Source organism: Nerophis ophidion, linkage group LG02 (genome assembly GCF_033978795.1).
Source record: "Nerophis ophidion isolate RoL-2023_Sa linkage group LG02, RoL_Noph_v1.0, whole genome shotgun sequence".
Classification (NCBI taxonomy): Eukaryota; Metazoa; Chordata; class Actinopteri; order Syngnathiformes; family Syngnathidae; genus Nerophis; species Nerophis ophidion.
Genome location: NC_084612.1, coordinates 18,398,252 through 18,417,335, shown reverse-complemented (window position 1 = coordinate 18,417,335; position 19,084 = coordinate 18,398,252). Strand labels below are relative to the sequence as shown.

The following is a 19,084-nucleotide window of genomic DNA, read 5'->3' as shown; positions in this document are numbered from 1 at the left end:
TTGGGCCACAGATCTGATCCCAAATACAGTCCTGACTTGATACTTTGACGATCGATTAAAGAACAGAACATTTGAACTAATAAGTAAAATAAACACCATAACACCCTTTTACAAAGCCTATCTTATTCATACTTGCCAATCTTGAAACCTCCGATTTCGGGAGGTGGCGGGCGTGGTCGGGTGTGTGGAGGAGGCGTGGTTGGGGGCGTGGTTAAGAGGGGACGAGTATAATTCACCAACTCGAGTATTTCATATATATGAAATACTTGACTTTCAATGAATTCTAGCTATATATATTTATTTTATTATACATATAAATAAAGGAAATAGTTGAATTTCAGACCGCACCTATCCAATACACAGTAATAAAAACACAGTTGTTCTACTAACTGTACTGTGCTTGCTGGTTACCAAAAAAACAACAACAACACTTACCTTTCACAATTTGAGTAACCTTTGTTCTGCCATTTGCGTACTGGCGAGAGTCACTTGCCGTCAGGTGCACAACACCACATAAATCGTTGGCCAATCAAAAAGCAACCCCATAACGCTATAGCCAACATTCACCAGGAAATGGCAACAGACAACATAGAATCATTCTATTACAGACGGCGTCGCCATGGCTGTAACTTCCTCGTTCTTCTGCTTCGTCTCATTGTGTGTGCAATTTTTTATAAAAATTCCGTAGATGTTGTAACGTGATTGGGCAGGCAAGCTGTTTATATAACAGGAAAGTGGACGTGAAAACAGGCTGTCCCCACTCATGTCCGCATGGACCTGGAGGGGGTGTGAATTTCGTGAGATTTCCGGGAAAAAATTTATTCCGAGAGGTTTTCGGGAGAGGCGCTGAATTTCGGGAGGGTTGGCAAGTATGATCTTATTACACTTAGAACTTGCTAGTATTGGTTTTCAATCAGGTGATGTATTACCTTTTTGCTATTGAAAGCTAAATGCACAATAACTAAACAAAAACAAAAACTGCTATTGGTGCCTATTTAAATAATTTGGGTTTTATCCCTCAAACCCAGAGACGTACTCAATGATTTTGTAAGCAATCACAAAAACAACGCAAAAATATTTAGCAATAATAAGAATAGCAAAAAGATTTATCTAATCACTTTAGTGTTGTTTATATACTGATAGTATAGGTATCGATTACCCCTCACATTGAAGCTTTAGCACATAGCGTATTGGGTGTGTCTGTGTAGCATGTTTCGCCATTACTTTTCTTCTAGTCCTCCATTGATAATGTTATTGGAAGAAACTTAGTTTATTTTACACCATGGTAGTGAGAATTATTATCTCTGAACACTGGGACACACCTGCGGTGAAGATCGGCTGGGCTCGGCAGCTCATTTGTTAAAAAAGGCTAATAGCTGATCGGGATTGTGACATCCCTTCCGCGAATGAATCGTATGTCAAATTCCAAACTCATACCAATACAACTATATAGACAAAACAACATACTGTACTTCTTTATCTAATATGTTTTCAATAGTAAACTCTTTCAAAATGTATTTTTCATCGCCTTTTAGCGTAACAGAGGCAGGCTCATTGTCCAAAATGTATAATTGTTGGATCGCACATGTATTTGCCAATGTCTCACTTGGCTTTGTTCTGTGTGAGAATCACTGCAGAGCCTTCTGTTACGGCTGTGAAGCACTAATTTTGCAGGATTTCTTTGTGAAAGAATTCAGTGCGTTGGCACACCGAAGAGTTAGCATCTCTGGGTCAAGAAGTCTCACTTTCCACATCCTTCCTGGTCGACAACAAGAGTCTCAGGGTCCACATGCCAAATTATGTGGCCCCTTACTTCACAGTTTAGTGTAATTTCAGCCTGTGGCGGTAACTAGTTGAATATATTGTGGCAATTTTGAATCCCATTAGCAAGAACAATAACTCAAATGGCAAGTTAAAGAAACTACCGTACAAAAAACTTTGAGCAACACAAAGAGCAACTTCCTTTTAAGCAAGCGAAAGTGTCTGACCATCTTCTAGGGCAGGGGACACCAACCACCGGGCTTTTGCTACCGGGCCGCACAGAATCGTTAAATAATTTATTAACGACTGTGTGGGGAGCCGCAGCCAACGGACCGACAGCGGGGCAGGGCACGCTGCAGTCCTGCCCAAGATGGCGGCAAGAAAGCGGAGAATGAGCGGATGAGCGAAGAGGCAGGGCGTGCAGGGAGCGACGCCGCCGCAATCGAATTCAGGTGCGTAGGTCGCGGACCGGCTCACAATTGACATTTCTCCTCTGACTGTATAAAAGGGGAGAAGGAGGAGGGATCATGGAAGTTGGAGAACCAGCAGCAGAACCTGACGAGCGAAAACGACCGAGAGCGAGCCGAAGACACCAAGAAGACGCTAGAGATGCACGGTTTGCGGTCTCATCCGCGGAGTCCGCGGATAAACCGCGGGTCGGGCTGGTGACATGACGAAAAAATAGATTTTAATTAGATTCGGGCGGGTGGCGGTTGAACCATCCGGAAATATTTGATCTACATGGTTCTGGGATCGGTATCCTTTACTATTCAAAGAGCCATTTAAGACCCGTGTCACAAAGCGAAGAAGACAATAGGAGACACTAATATTCTCTAGAATGACTGCCGGCAGTCACCCAGTTAATAAGTATTAGGGCGTGCTATGAAGCCATTGGCTTTGTCGCCTTCTACAGCATTTACGATCTACTTGTCAGACCAGCATCATGTTGTGTGTGGCTTCCGCAGCGACACACACACGATTGCAAGGCATACTGGGTGACACAGAGTACACTAATGGTTGTGATATAAACAATTGTAACACTCTCAGTAATATGCGCCACGATGTGAAGCCACACCAAACAAGATTGACAAACACATTTCGGGAGAACATCCTCACAACATAAATGAAACACAGCAAATACCCAGAATCCTTTGTATCCATGACAAAACCTGACTATTTTATACACCCTGCTAGCAGCAATGAATGAACGGAAGTATAACCTTTGACCTCACAAATGTTCTCCAGAATTAATTGACAGAAAAATAGCAGAGATTGATTCCTTCCAAAAACTTGCAGAATGTGCAGACCAACTCTCCATTCTGCTATTTTCTCTTCTATAGGCACAATGTCCTGACTATAAATGTCATCACTCCACCAAAATGCTATAGTGTATTGGCTTTTTTAAATTTATTGGCGTCATAAACTACGTTAGAATGAACAACAGCCTGAGCAAGCCACGACATGGTGTCTAAGTGGAAGGAAAACAGCGAGTGCTTAGCAGGGAGAGGTGTCACTTGTTCTCAGTATTAGCGCTGGAGTAGATAAGAAAACAGATGGGACAGGGCAGGTCAGAGGACCATGCTACGGCTGACAGCTTTGTTTATTTGCCCTGTCTCTGATATCCTGCTTCCACCCCCCGTGTTCTCCAACACGCTCACGTCCGACCTGGAAGTGACCACGCAAGGACGGATCAAGGCCGCTTTTCACCCGAGAGTCAACACTACATGCCCCACTCGGCACTCAGACCCAACTCAAAACACATGGGGCAAGTGTGGGCTTATAACTCTGCTTTGACAAGAATAACAATTGACAAATTTGTTCTATGCTTGGTGGGGGGGTCTTTAAAAACTGCGGGGTGGAAAGTTACCCCGAATCAACACGGCTGACCTCGACAAATAGATCAGATAAAAGTGATAGGCACGGTTATTGAGATAATTTATTCTCCATGGAATTAAGCGCCGTACGTAGGTTCAACACAAGCTTTGTGCCAACCGTCGTGATGGCAATGTGTGAGGTCTGAGGTGCACCAGAGCTGATAACCCTGCATGGAGGCCAGGAGATAGGACACCCTCACTGGGATCAGACTGACACCAAAGTAAAAGGGCTTCTTGGACTTGTGGAAGATAACTGAGTACAACAGGAGACCGTGGTCGCTATGACTCATTTCCTTCGATGACAAATGACTCAAAGCAGAATGCTGAATACTTTTCCAGCTAAAAGTCTATTTAGAACAAAGGTTTCATCTTGGAAGAAAAGGTGAAACTGTCCACATAAACAAGGGTTAGTTAACTGCCAACAGCCAACAGAAGCTGTTTGGAAAAGAACATTCTTAAAAACAATGGAAGTTAATCACTGATGTCATGCGTAGTGAGCATCTTAAAGATAGACTCAATGAGTTTTGCTTTTTTTTTCTGTGGATGGTATTTATTGTGATATCATAACAGATGATAGCCAAACAGTAGATCCAAAAAGAGAACTGATTGCAGTTTAGCAGGTAGGGATGTAATGATGGATAGAAAATAATGATACAGGCAGTAAAAGTCTCGATGGGTAGTACTACCGTATTAAATAAAAGTCAACGAAAAACTGTGATTGATAACAACACTTTGATAAATGGACTGACTGCCTAGGTTTAGCTTGCTAGCTAGTTGAAATGCTAACATAAACATCCATCCATCCATCCATTTTCTACCGCTTGTCCCTTTCGGCGTTGCTGGAGCCTATTTCAGCTGCATTCAGGCAGAAGGAACAATACAGATAGACAGACAACATTCACACTCACTTTTACAAAATAGAAAACGAAAAACAAAAATGCTCTGTTTTAAATGAATTAATGTTAATTGCTGCTTTGTCAAATCAGTGAAATTTGCTTGTAAAAATTCACAAAGTAAACCATTTTCACATTATGTATATGATTAGCCCATTTCAGGCAAACAAAATGTACACGTTTCTTATAGAAAAGTTGACCTGTTTCAGTATCATAACTCAAATTAAGACATGCACCTGGGGATAGGTTGATTGGCAACGCTAAATTGGCCCTAGTGTGTGAATGTGAGTGTTGTCTTTCTATCTGTGTCGGCCCTGCGATAAGGTGGCGATTTGTCCAGGGTGTACACCGCCTTCCGCCTGATTGTAGCTGAGATAGGCACCAGCGACCCCAAAGGGAATAAGGGGTAGAAAATGGATGAGTGGATTTGAAGTTGTTAACATGAAATTAACAAACACATTGGTACCTCATCTATACCGTAACTTGTGAGTATTGTAAGATATCTGTTGTTTCTTGAATTTTTGTAATACTTGAAGTTGCGAGCACACTTTTAGAGTATGGTGGTTTGGAATGTCATTGCACAAGTACAAGAAACTATCTAAACCCCAAACCCGATCAAGCTTTGGCAAGTAGTCATTGTACAGGGAACAGAACAGGAACCGTAATGGGTCGCTGGGAGAAGATGAGTAAATACAAGTCAATTTCAGACATAGCAAAGCACGTATACATATTACGACATATAACTTGAGACTTGCAACGAGGGGTAAGGGGGCGAACATCCGATTTGAAGCTGCCAGCCACTAGGGGCGCTGCTCTGTTTTCCGTCACACCAAGTGGTGTGAAGCGTCGAAGGTGTGGCGTGTGTTTTTCGTGGCTGCATATGTGTGTGCAAGCTTGAAGCGTGTCTCTGTTCCGCGACCTTGGTGCTCTCGCAAACGCGATAGCACTGCCAGTCAGGCCAAGAAAAGTCAACAACAGGCCATGAGAGACAGGGAAGGGCTGCGACCTTGTCACATCGCTTGCAGCCAGGGAAAACAATCCAGATTACAATGTTTGTGTTTGAGGGAGCAAAAAAAAAAAGTAAACTTTCACTCTTAATTGTTTATTACGAGTTATTTAAGTTGCGAGCCTCCCTGCTGCGGATGATGAAGTAATATTTGTCCACAGTCCACAGCTAGAGATCGACACAATCCTGCCCTCCATCCATCCATCCATCCATCCATCCATTTCCTACCGCTCCAACCACTGGAAATGAGAAAGTGCAAAGGAAAGCGCAGAGAAGGAGAAGATGACACCAACTGAATCAGAAAAACAAACTATTAACAACATGACTAACAGTGTACCTGGTAGTCCGAGGGCAGCACCTTCAGTCCGTACTATTCTGAAGCAGAATCCGGCCTCTGCGCCAAAAAAAACCAACAAAAAAACCACGCCCACACAAGCTATGAAAATAAAGTAAGAAGCTGCCCTATGATGTGCATAGACGTGTTTCAGGTCAGTCTGTGTCCTGACTCTACAAATTAGACGATAAAACATTAAACTTTCTTACTTGCACAGACATACATACATACATACATACATACATACATACATACATACATAGAAATCACTACTGCAAATAAATCAAACCTCTTTTAGCTATGTGCATTTGAGGAGTCTAAACTCGTACAAACTGCCAAGGTATTCTCCTCTTGTAGATGGAAAAGATACAAAGACAAGAAACTAGGTTGAAACAAGGGGATTGGGAATAATATTTCATACATAAGAAGGTTTTTTTTACAAAAAAAATATATTTGATCAGATATTTTTATGTTGAGAATAAGGTAAACGGCATAAGAACAATTTCGAAAGAGCAATTTTAACTCATATACACACACACACATATATATATATATATATATACACACACGCACACACATATATATATACATACACATACATACATACACACATTATATATATATATATATATATATATATATATATATATATATATACATATATATATACATACACACATATATATACACACATTATATATATATATATATATATATATATATATATATATAGGTGTGAGAAAAATCACAAGACTACTTCATCTCTACAGAAGTGTTTCATGAGGGCGTCCCTCAATCATCAGGAGATTATACATATACATATATATATATATATATATACATATATATATATATATATATATATATATATATATATATATATATATATATATATATATACATACATACATATATACATATATACATGCATATATACATACATATATATACATACATATATATATATACACACACACATACATATAAAAAACATTAAGTACAGTTGGGATTAAAACACATGTAACAATTAATGAAGATTAACAATTTTATTTTTCATGGTAAAGTTGAGACCAGAAGTCTTCAACAGGTGTCTGTGACCATCATGGTGTGCAAAGAGGTAAGGTCGGGGGGGCTGGTGAAATTTTTGGTTGATTAGACTCAATTTTGATATATTTTGTATACATCCCTTCAATTTCCCCACTAAATTTAATGTTTTTAAATATTCCACTAAATTAATCCAACTCACGCTGGTATAGTTTAGAAATTGCAGTGGTGTGTTCACCCTACTCACTTTACCTTGGTTTAAAATGTAAACATGAAAAATAAGTTCGATTTCTGTATTTGCGTAAGTATTTAGGATATTTAGCAATTAGCGCTGTAGTTGCCAGCGAGCGATTAGCCCGCTAGCAAAATGATACTGTATTTGAATATCTTAGTATTGCATTATAGTTCTATCACAGTTTTATTTAAAACATTCAGAATATTTTACAGGATACAAGAATTGGGGTCTCCCCTCTACCTCTCACTCAGTTTGGGGGTTCTTGGCCTGGAAAACGTTAAAGACCCCTCGGTCCTCATGTATTAAGAGTTGTGTAAATTCCCTACTAAAAATAGACAAACATTCAAATCCAGGAAACATTGCATGCAAGAAAAATTTCAGACTTATTAAATTGTTCACGTGCACGAATCCAGGCACATTTCTTTGTTACACCGCAATCAATTTGGAAATGATTGCAGGAGTTTGCTTGACTTGGCACACCCACACCTGCAGAGGTCAAGCCTCCTTTATAAATTTGCAAATCATATTGAAAGTAGCCATGTGTCTGAGCTCTGCCCAATCATGGAGGTGCTTGTTTCTCCTGTTAGACTAGAGCAAACTAAAAGCTGGTTGACATAGTGAGAACACAGTGTGCTCCGGAAACCGCAGACAGGCTGAAAAAAAAAAAGTTTGAAAAGCGTTTGAAAAAGATAGTTGCTGCAACTGGCTCATGGGTGTCTCGTTCCGCCCTCACCGCCATACATGCCAACCTTGAGACCTCCAATTTCGGGAGGTGGAGGGCAGGGGTGGGGGCGTGGTTAAGAGGGGAGGAGTATTGTCACATATGCATGATTGATTGATTGAAACTTTTATTAGTAGATTGCACAGTTCAGTACATATTCCGTACAATTGACCACTAAATGGTAACACCCGAATAAGTTTTTCAACTTGTTTAAGTTGGGGTCCACGTTCATCAATTTATGGTACAAAAATATACTATCAGCATAATACAGTCATCACACAAGTTAATCATCATAGTATATGCATTGAATTATTTACATTATTTACAATCCGGGGGGTGGAATGAGGAGCTTTGGTTGATATCAGTACTTCAGTCATCAACAGTTGCATCAACAGAGAAATGGACATTGAAATCGTGTAGGTCTTACTTAGTAGGATATGTACAGCGAGCAAAGAACATAGTGAGTTCAGATAGCATAAGAACTTGTATATACATTAGAAATACAGTCTATTATTTACATTAGGTTATTTATAATCCGGGGAGATGGGATGTGAATGCAGGAGGGTATTAGTAAAAGGTTGAAGTTGCCTGGAGGTGTTGTGGTGCATGTACAGTAGATGGCAGTGTTGTCCTGTTTAAGAGTGTCACAACATTGCTGTTTACGGCAGACAAACTTCTTTACGGTAGACAAAAACGTGACTGCTGTTGTTGTGTGCTGTTAACGCGCTGGGAGGACGTTTATTAAACTGCCCAACAATAAACCCATACAAGAAACTTGCCCTGGGTCATTTTACAGTTATAACATCATTGGGGCAGACACGCTGTTTATATCGTGGGAAAGCAGACATGAAAACAGGCTGTCCTCACTCAGGTCCGCATGGCAATGGAGGGGGCATGGCCTCCAGCTCCGCCTGAATTTCGGGAGATTTTCAGGAGAAAATTTGTCCCGGGAGGTTTTCGGGAGAGGCACCGAATTTGGGGAGTCTCCCGTATAATCCGGGAGGGTTGGCAAGTATGCTCACCGCTCAATGTGTGACCCTCCCAAAGCCCAGTGCTTGCTGGCAGCGGACAACATCCACCTTGACGTAAAACCTTATAGAGGTGGGTGACTCTGATCTGAGGCCCTATATAAACATAACGTGTGTAAATTAGAACAAAATGTGTCCATACGGTAGCCTGCTCACATTTTAGCAGATTAGCGTTTTATGTGAACATGTAATATTTGGTTTGAAATCTTTTACATTTAAACATGCCAGCATATTAAAAAGGATTTCCATCCATCCATCCATCCATCATCTTCCGCTTATCCGAGGTCGGCTCGCGGGGGCAGCAGCCTAAGCAGGGAAGCCCAGACTTCCCTATCTCCAGCCACTTCGTCTTGCTCTTCCCGGGGGATCCCGAGGCGTTCCCAGGCCAGCCGGGAGACATAGTCTTCCCAACGTGTCCTGGGTCTTCCCCGTGGCCTCCTACCCGCTGGACGTGCCCTAAACACATCCCTAGGGAGGCGTTCGGGTGGCATCCTGACCAGATGCCCGAACCACCTCATCTGGCTCCTCTCGATGTGGAGGAGCAGCGGCTTTACGTTGAGTTCCTCTCGGATGACAGAGCTTCTCACCCTATCTCTAAGGGAGAGCCCGCCACCCGGCGGAGGAAACTCATTTCGGCCGCTTGTACCCGTGATCTTATCCTTTCGGTCATGACCCAAAGCTCATGACCATAGGTGAGGATGGGAACGTAGATCGACCGGTAAATTGAGAGCTTTGCCTTCCGGCTCAGCTCCTTCTTCACCACAAAAGGATTTTGATTACTCAATTTATTATAAAAACCCAGGAATGGCCTTGCGGTATCAGCCGTACATGACACAAATTTAGGACATTCCTCCACACACACTCATATGTATGTATAAACATACATACACATATATATATACATACATACATACATACATACATACATACATACATATATATATATATATATATATATATATATATATACATACATACATACACACGCGTAGTCAGAAATAGTATGAATATGAAGCAATAAATGTATTGGCGAACAAGTGACTTGTGTGTCTATGCCTAAATCCTTTGTACATTGTTGAAATCAATTGTTGGTAAAACCCAAACAGCCACCTCTGTGTGTCGCCAACGTATCCACAGCCTGTAGAAATGCGCGTACGTGAAACACGAAAGTGGCATAATACACGGCACATTTCCAAACCAAATTCATTCTTGATACGTCTCATCTTTGCCATGAAAAAATGTGTCTGGCAGGTTATTGTGCGTACACAAGCGTAATACATCAGGCCCCAAACCTAGAAAACAGTCGCTATTTTTTTTTTTTTTTCAAGTCTTTCAGGTAGTTTGAATGAATCTTTTCAAAATTCCCTACATCCATCTTCTTCCGCTTATCCGAGGTCGGGTCGCGGGGGCAACAGCCTAAGCAGGGAAGCCCGGACTTTCCTCTCCCTAGGCACTTCGTCCAGCTCTTCCCAGGAGATCTCGAGGCGTTCCCAGGCCAGCCGGGAGACATAGTCTACCCAACATGTCCTGGGTCTTCCCCGTGGCCTCCTACTGGTCGGACGTGCCCTAAACTTCTTAGGGAGGCGTTCAGGTGGCATCCTGACCAGATGCCCTAACCACCTCATCTGGCTCCTCTCGATGTGGAGGAGCAGCGGCTTTACTTTGAGCTCCCCCTGGATGACAGAGCTTCTCAGCCTATCTCTAAGGGAGAGCCCCGCCACCCAGCGGAGGAAACTCATTTCGGCCGCTTGTACCTGTGTGTTAGAGCCATATAGTCTTTCTGTCCGTCAAATTCATGATGTCATTAAAGGGGTTGGCTCAAGGCCAAGTGCCAGTCTACTTAGGGAGGAGCCGGGATCTTTCTCAGGTGTTGCTGAATGGAGGCGCTATAGTTTTTGACTGTGCCAGGTAGTATTTGTTTGCTCCAGTGAATTTTCCGTTTTGTTACAAAGTGAGTTTTATAAATGTGACTTTATGTTAATAAATATTTTTGTTAAACATGGACACAATTCTGGACATCAATTATTAGCCGGCTGCACACGTCTGAACTAGCTTCATTATATTTGGCAACCAGTAGCAGTAATAGTTTAGGACAGTGGTTCTCAACCTTTTTTCAGTGATGTACCCCCTGTGAACATTGTTTTAATTCAAGTAACCCCTAATCAGAGCAAAGCATTTTTGGTTGAAAAAAAGAGATAAAGAAGTAAAATAACACACTACGTCATCAGTTTCTGATTTATTAAATTGTATAAAAGTGCAAAATATTGCTCATTTGTAGTGGTCTTTTTTGAACTATTTGGGAAAAAAGATATAAAAATAACTAAAAACTTTTTCAAAAATAAACAAGCGATTAATTTATAAATAAAGATTTCTACACATAGAAGTAATCATAAACTTAAAGTGCCCTTTTTGGGGATTGTAATAGAGAGCCATCTGGATTCATGAACTGAATTCTAAACATTTCTTCACACAAAAAGAAATCTTTAACATCAATATTTATGGAACATGTCCACAAAAAAATCTAGCTGTCAACACTGAATATTGCATTGTTGCATTTGTTTTCACAGTTTATGAACTTAAATTCATATTTTGTGGAAGTATTATTCAATAAATATATTTATAAAGGATTTTTGCTATTTTTTAGAATATTTTTAAAAAATCTCACGTACCCCTTGGCATACCTTCAAGTACCCCCATTTAAGAACTACTGGTTTATGACTTTACCGCTACACTTTGATCTTGTACTTTCGGTCTTTTAGAAATTGTATTTAATAAATATGGACAGGACAATTTTCTCCGAATTATACAACATTATTGGTAACACTTTAGTATGGGGAACATATTGTAAGTAACTTAATTTAGAGGTTTTTGGACACTAGGGGAACATATTCCAAGTAATATAAGACTTAATTTAGAGTTATTTGGTTAGGTTTAGTAATGGTGAATATGTTCCCCATACTAAAGCGTTACCGACTTACTGTGGGTGTAAAATAAGGTCATGCAAAATAAGGCATTAGTAAGTACTTTATAATGACTAATTAAGAGACAAAATGTTACTAATTTGCATGTTAATAAACAACTAAATATGTTCCCCATACTTAAGTGTTGCCACATTATTTTACAGTTAGTTTTATCGTGCATTTATTTCCTGGAAACACAAATGGTACAGTACCAATTCCGTGGAATGACCCACATGCTATGCGGCAATCGATTTGTGTTGTTTACAACCTTACAGTTGCTCCTTGCTTGTGTGAAAATTTAATACATTTAACATCCTTTAAAAACACGAGAGATTTTAAATCAGGACAAAATATAAAAAATGTATTACTAATGTAAACTGAAGGCCTACTGAAATGAGATTTTCTTATTTAAACGGGAATAGCAGGTCCATTCTATGTGTCATACTTGATCATTTCGCAATATTGCCATATTTTTGCTGAAAGGATTTAGTAGACAAAATCAACGATAAAGTTCTCCACTTTTGGTATTTCCTGAAAAAGCCTCGCCTTTACCGGAAGTCGCAGACGATGACGTCGCAAGTGTGGGGGCTCTTCACATATTCACATTGATTTTAATGGGAGCTTTCAACAAAAACAGTTATTCGGACTGAGAAAACGACAAGTTCCCCATTAATTTGAGCGAGGATGAAGGATTCGTGTTTGAGGATAGAAGAGAACTAGAAGAAGAAAAAAACGCTATGGCATTGGGACGTATTCCGATGTTTTTAAACACATTTACTAGGATAATTCTGGGAAATCCCTTATTTTTCTATTGTGTTGCTAGTGTTTTAGTGAGTTTAATATTACCTGATAGTCGGAGGAGTTTGTCCACGGGTGTCTTGACGCCATGTCTCATGGGTGTCGACGGCAGCTATGGACGGCACAACCTCAGCTGATATCCGGTAAGGGGCGACTTTTTAACCAAAATTTTCTCACAGAAACCTGCTGGTTGACATTTGGTTGGGATCCATGTCTGCTTGACCGCGCTCTGATCCATAGGAAAGTTTCAACTCTGGGAATTTTAAACAAAGGAATCACCGTGTGTTTGTGTGGCTAAAAGCTAAAGCTTCCCAACTCCATCTTTCTACTCTGACTTCTCCAATATTAATTGAACAAATTGCAAAAGATTCAGCAACACAGATCTCCAAAATACTGTGTAATTATGCCGTTAAAGCAGACAACTTTTACCTGTGTGTGTGCAGCGCTCATACTTCCTAAAAACGCGTGACGTCCTGCGTACACGTCATCATTATACGACGTTTCCAGGACAAAACTCCCGGGAAATTTTAAATTGTAATTTAGTAAACTAAAAAAGCCGTATTGGCATGTGTTGCAATGTTAATATTTCATCATTGATATATAAACTATCAGACTGCTTGGTGGGTAGTAGTGGGTTTCAGTAGGCTTTTAAGAAGACAACACCAAAAAACAAAACAAAAAACATCCGGAGATCAAATTGACTGAGCAACACTGCACTAAACTCCCTGATAAAATAAACAAGTTTCAGCAGAGTATTAGAAGAAGACAAGTTTATAGAGTTCCCTCGGAGGGGAAAACCAAAAACAAAGCGGCGCCTAAAAAACAAGCAAAATATCTGCAGGGCATCGGCGTGATCCAGAACATTGTAGCCCGGCAGATGGTTTGTCTCCGCCATCGCTCTCACACACATTGAGGGATCACACAAGCCCCTCGCTCAGAGAAGGGGGGGAAGGGCGGGTGTTAACGGTCTTGAAAAATGAGAAAAGTCACACATGAACATCGGTAGTTAAAGGGGGCAAATGGGAGGAGGGTCTCATGTGTATACGAATATCTGGACTTCTTCTTCTGTCTGTTCCACCCTCGCACAGCGTGAAGCAGACCTGTTGAGACAGCAAAGGGCTGACTCCTGTTTAGACTGGGCCGGCGCCAGTCGTCCCCTCGCGTCGCCCTCAGCACCGACAGGTGAGACGCTTCAGTCGGCCATCATCACGCTCAGCGCTGACACGCCACAGTCAATCCATCATTACTGTCACACACCACACAAACTACATACATTTCCGATAGTGTGAAGGAATTTGCTGTTTTTTTTCAACCTTCACATATATGTAATGACATCTCTTTAAGTCAGCAGCAGGAAGAGGAACAACTAATGACTTCAAGAAAATGGTTTGGTGATATTTATCCACTTTAAAATTATTTAAAAAAAGTGTTAAGTTGCATCACAGCATTTATTGGCCTTTGATACAGAACCCATAATCGGATCATTAGTAGACGTCAGCTGGTGTGACGTATAATATACTTTGGACAGCAACAATTGCTCCCAACACAACAGAGCAGGGCCCTGCGATGAGGTGGCGACTTGTCCAGGGTGTACCCCGCCTTCCGCCCGATTGTAGCTGAGATAGGCGCCAGCGCCCCCCGCGGCCCTGAAAGGGAATAAGCGGTAGAAAATGGATGGATGGACAACAGAGCAGGAGATGTGAGTGTCAGGCGTAACAGATTACTCTTCATTTACAATTGAAGTTAAATAGCGGCTTTGGAGCAATCAAAGCTGCTCACACGGTCAATAAGGTGGGCACTGTTTGACAGATCAACTTAAAGGCCTACTGAAGTGAGATTTTCTTCTTAAAACGGGGATAGCAGGTCCATTCTATGTGTCATACTTGATAATTTCGTGATATTGCCATATTTTTGCTGAAAGGATTTAGTAGAGAACATCCACGATAAAGTTCGCAACTTTTGGTCGCTAATAAGAAAGCCCTGCCTTTACCGGAAGTAGCAGACAATGACGTCACCGGTGTGAGGGCTACTCACATCCTCACATTGTTTATAATGTGAGCCTCCAGCATCAAGAGCTATTTGGACCGAGAAAGCGACAATTTCCCCATTAATTTGAGCGAGGATGAAAGATTCGTGGATGAAGATATTGATAGTGAAGGACTAGAAAAAAATGCAAATAAAGTTTTTTAAAAAAGGCGATTGTTTTGGGAGCGATTCAGATGTTTTTAGACACATTTACAATAATTATAATATATATACAATAACATATACAACAACATATACAATAAATATAATTCTGGGAAATCCCTTATCTTTCTATTATGTTGCTAGTGTTTTAGTGTTTTAGTGTGTTGATGCCAGTCTCTGAGGGAAGTCACGGCAGCTGCATGGACGGCGCAAGTTCCGCTGATCTCCGGTAAGAGGCAACTTTTCACCACAATTTTCTCACCGAAACCTGCCGGTTGACATGTGGTCGGGATCCATGTTCGCTTGACCGCTCTGATCCATAGTAAAGCTTCACCTCCGGGAATTTTAAACAAGGAAACACCGTGTGTTTGTGTGGCTAAAGGCTAAACCTTCCCACCTCCATCTTTCTACTTTGACTTCTCCATTACTTATTGAACAAAATGCATAAGATTCAGCAACACAGATGTCCAAAATACTGTGTAATTGCGCGATGAAAAGAGACGACTTTTAGCCACAAGTGGTGCTGGCTAATATGTCCCCTCCAACCAATAACGTCACAAACACGCGTCATCATAAGCATCATCATTCTGCAACATTTTCAACAGGAAACTCAGCGGGAAATTAAAAATTGTAATTTAGTAAACTAAACCGGCCGTATTGGCATGTGTTGCAATGTTAATATTTCATCATTGATATATAAACTATCAGACTGCGTGGTGGTAGTAGTGGGTTTCAGTAGGCTTTTAATGTGTATTATATTTATCCATGACAGGTGTGTTTGTTAAAATCATGATTGTTTTTACAAATGATGACAAATGTGAACAAGACTATGCATTGTCTTTGTGTGATGATGTAAATGAGATGTGGTTGTATTGTATATTAAGTATGTGTCCATGAAACAGCATTTTATGACTTTTCTGAATTTGATTCAAGTTATGGTATGATTTTATTGTCATAATTTTATTGCTTGATCTCTTTAATTTAGGTAGCCATGGACTGCAGATGGAAATGAGCTATTTAGCTATAATCTGGTATAGAACATATCGGTCTTTGAGCTTAATGTTTCTGTGCATTGTTCCTTCAAATAAAGACTAAACTAAACATGTCACCTACATTGCCGAATACACTTCCACACACAAAATGTTCCACATTTGTCATGGCTCCCATATTACTTCTGAAGCTGAAACATTGCCAGGCCGCTCGTACAAAGCAGTGAGAAAAAAATAACTTTTAATTCAAATACCCTCTAATTACCATATGATTCCCGAGCACAGCGCGCGCTGCTGCTCACTGCTCCCCTCATCTCCCAGTGGGGGAACATGGGGATGGGTCAAATGCAGAGGACACATTTCACCACACCCAGTGATGATCATTGGGACCTTAACTTTAACTTAATCATCCAATCAAAATTCCACCAAAACATGCCATTTAAAGTAGGAATGCACTTATCAGTATCAACAGATTAATGCCTTTTATTGTGGATCACAAACGTTGATTCCTTCTGGCTGACACTATTTCTTTTTAGTCCCCTGGATGAAAAGCTAGCAACAAATTAGGTGTCTCTGTTTATATGCCCCTAAGTTACTAATAATAATAATAATGTTAATAATCATCATACTTGCCAACCTTGAGATCTTCCGAATTCGGTAGATGGTGGTAGCGGGGGGTGTATGTTATAGCGTCCCAGAAGAGTTAGTGCTGCAAGGGCTTCTGGGTATTTATTCTGTTGTGTTTATGTTGTGTTACGATCGGATGTTCTCCCGAAATGTGTTTGTCATTCTTGTTTGGTGTGAGTTCACAGTGTGGCACATATTTGTAACAGTGTTAAAGTTGTTTATACAGCCACCCTCTGTGTGACCTGTATGGCTGTTGACCAAGTATGCCTTGCATTCACTTATGTGTGTCGCATATATTATGTGACTGGGAAAAGCGTGCGTGACGACGGGTTGTAGAGGACGCTAAAGGCAGTGCTTTTAAGGCACGCCCCCAACATTGTTGTCCGTGTAGAAATCGGGAGAAAGTTTGCCCCGGGAGATTTCCTGGAGGGGCACTGAAATTCGGGAGGGTTTGCAAGTATGATGATAATCACCTCCATTACCACAAATAAAATGCATTTAGTTGGTATTTCAAAGAGCCCTGCACTGAGGAGGCGACTTGTCCAGGGTGTACGCCCCCTTCCTCCCAATTGTAACCGAGATAGGCACCAGCGCCCCCCGCGAACCCAAAGGGAATAAGTGGTAGGAAATGGATGGATGGAGGATATTTCAAAGGGGAACTAGAATTACTCTAAAAAATGTTGCCGATCATTTACGATCCCTATGGAAGACAAGCACAAACATGATTCTTTTTTATGCACTCTGACTTGTAAAAAAAAAAATTCGATCAAAAGTTTGATTACCATGGAGCCCATAGGAGTCGCTTTATTCTGCCTATAAAAACTTTTAAAATAACATCCAAACACTTCCTTTAAGGTTTCATATACATAATGCAAGCATATGTGTAATGTTATGAACGTGAACATTTTTCTCATTTTAAGCGGCATATTAATTTGAAAAACACATCAAACATCAGCTGTGTTTCCATTGCACTTTTTTTCAAAATAAAAGCAATATATCTACAAATTACATTTGCGACTTGTAGATGTTCCCATTAAAGGATATTTTGCGTCATGAGCCGTAATTCTCGTAACATCTCATTTCGCGAGACTCTACTCTGAGGAAGATATTTCCGCCACTGCTGTTGTTGTGATGTTTATAGAAGACGTAGGCAGCGGGTGGGCACGCCAAGGCAACGTCCTTTCGGCCCACTTGACATTTTTTCGGGCATGTGGGTTTGATTGATGTTTCCCGTATAGTTTGTCACCTGCCTGTGGAATTGCTTCGCTACGCAGCTTCGATTTTGAAGTTAATAATTTTTAATGGAGACCCATAGTTATTACCATTGGATTATCAAAAACCGTACTCATTACGGGAAAACCTGTAGTTGTCGGCAGGTATGGTAAAGGGACGGATCAAGATTTTAAAAACACATTGTGGTATGAAAAAACCCCAAGAAGAAACGGAAAATATTTTCAAATATTTTTACAGAGATTAAAAAGACGGATTTCCGACTATAAACTGAAAAAAATCACATGCCTAAGCTTCTGCAAAAAACTTCAATTTCAAAACGTCTCAAAAACCAACACACGAGAACACAAAAATGTTTTACCAATATTTGGGAGTTTTTTTTAAATATGGGTGTTACCATAGCCAGTTTGTTATTTCGATATTTAGGTTTTGCGCCTTTCTAAGGGTAATGGAAACATGGCTACTGATTACTACTCACTGCAGAGAGCCACCAAACACAATAAAACATCACTTACTGTACAATGTCAGCTGTCACTGGGATGCTGACTGTTAGGGGTGTTTATACATTCCTGTTTGGATTGAAAATTACATAATATTTTTGCAGATTAAAAAAAATGGGGTGGAACCAAGCATCTTTTCGGGTCTTTCTTACCATTCCTGGGTATAAATTGGCTGCCAAAGTTGACCAATTTGTTTGATTATGTCCTCATAATCTACTATCTTCTGCTATCAAGGTGAGAGGCGTTGTATATGTCAGAGGTGTCAAATTCATTTTTACAGGGGGCCACATCGCAGTTATGGCTGCCCTCACAGGGCGACATGTCACACAATTTGCAAAGGCAACTGATTTTGAGTGTTGTATTTTTTACCGATTGAGGGAACACTTGCATTGAAATAGTAAGTCAAGATGACAAGCAGATATGTAAGAGTACCTTAACCGGGAGGAAGACTCTACCGGGCAGGAAGGTGAAAGGTCAAAAAGGAACTTGAATTGAGGCGCATGAATCCAGAGCATGAATCTGAAGTCCTGTGTCCATGAGGAGTAATCAGCCAGTGCCTTGCTGCCCCTATACAGTAGGTGTGATTAAAAAGGCGGGTTAATTACACACACCTGCAGCCATTATGCGCGGCTCAGGGAGTGGTTAGGTCTGTAACAGAAAACAAAGGGGCGGCAAAAAAAAAAAAAAAAAACACAAGACACTAAGGAAAAACCAAATAACTGCTCTAACAACAGAACACCTAAATGGTCTTACCGCTCAAACAAAAGGTGACAAACAAGCAGATGGTAATTGGCGTCACAATAGCATGTGACATGTTTTTGATAACCCCCTAAAAATGCCAAAAACATCAGATTATTTTAAAGTGTAGAACATGTGCATTCCATGTGCAATATTTTT

General features: G+C 40.6%; 1 long non-coding RNA gene across 1 annotated transcript; it reads right to left on the bottom strand.

Annotated features, from left to right (window-relative positions):
- Positions 1–13,503: 13,503 nt before the first annotated feature.
- Positions 13,504–18,733, bottom strand: LOC133569762 (uncharacterized). The gene is made up of 3 exons (XR_009809878.1): positions 18,340–18,733; positions 18,203–18,256; positions 13,504–14,300 (listed from the first exon to the last, which is right to left on the bottom strand). It is a non-coding gene; the product is annotated as an uncharacterized LOC133569762 (long non-coding RNA).
- Positions 18,734–19,084: the final 351 nt, after the last annotated feature.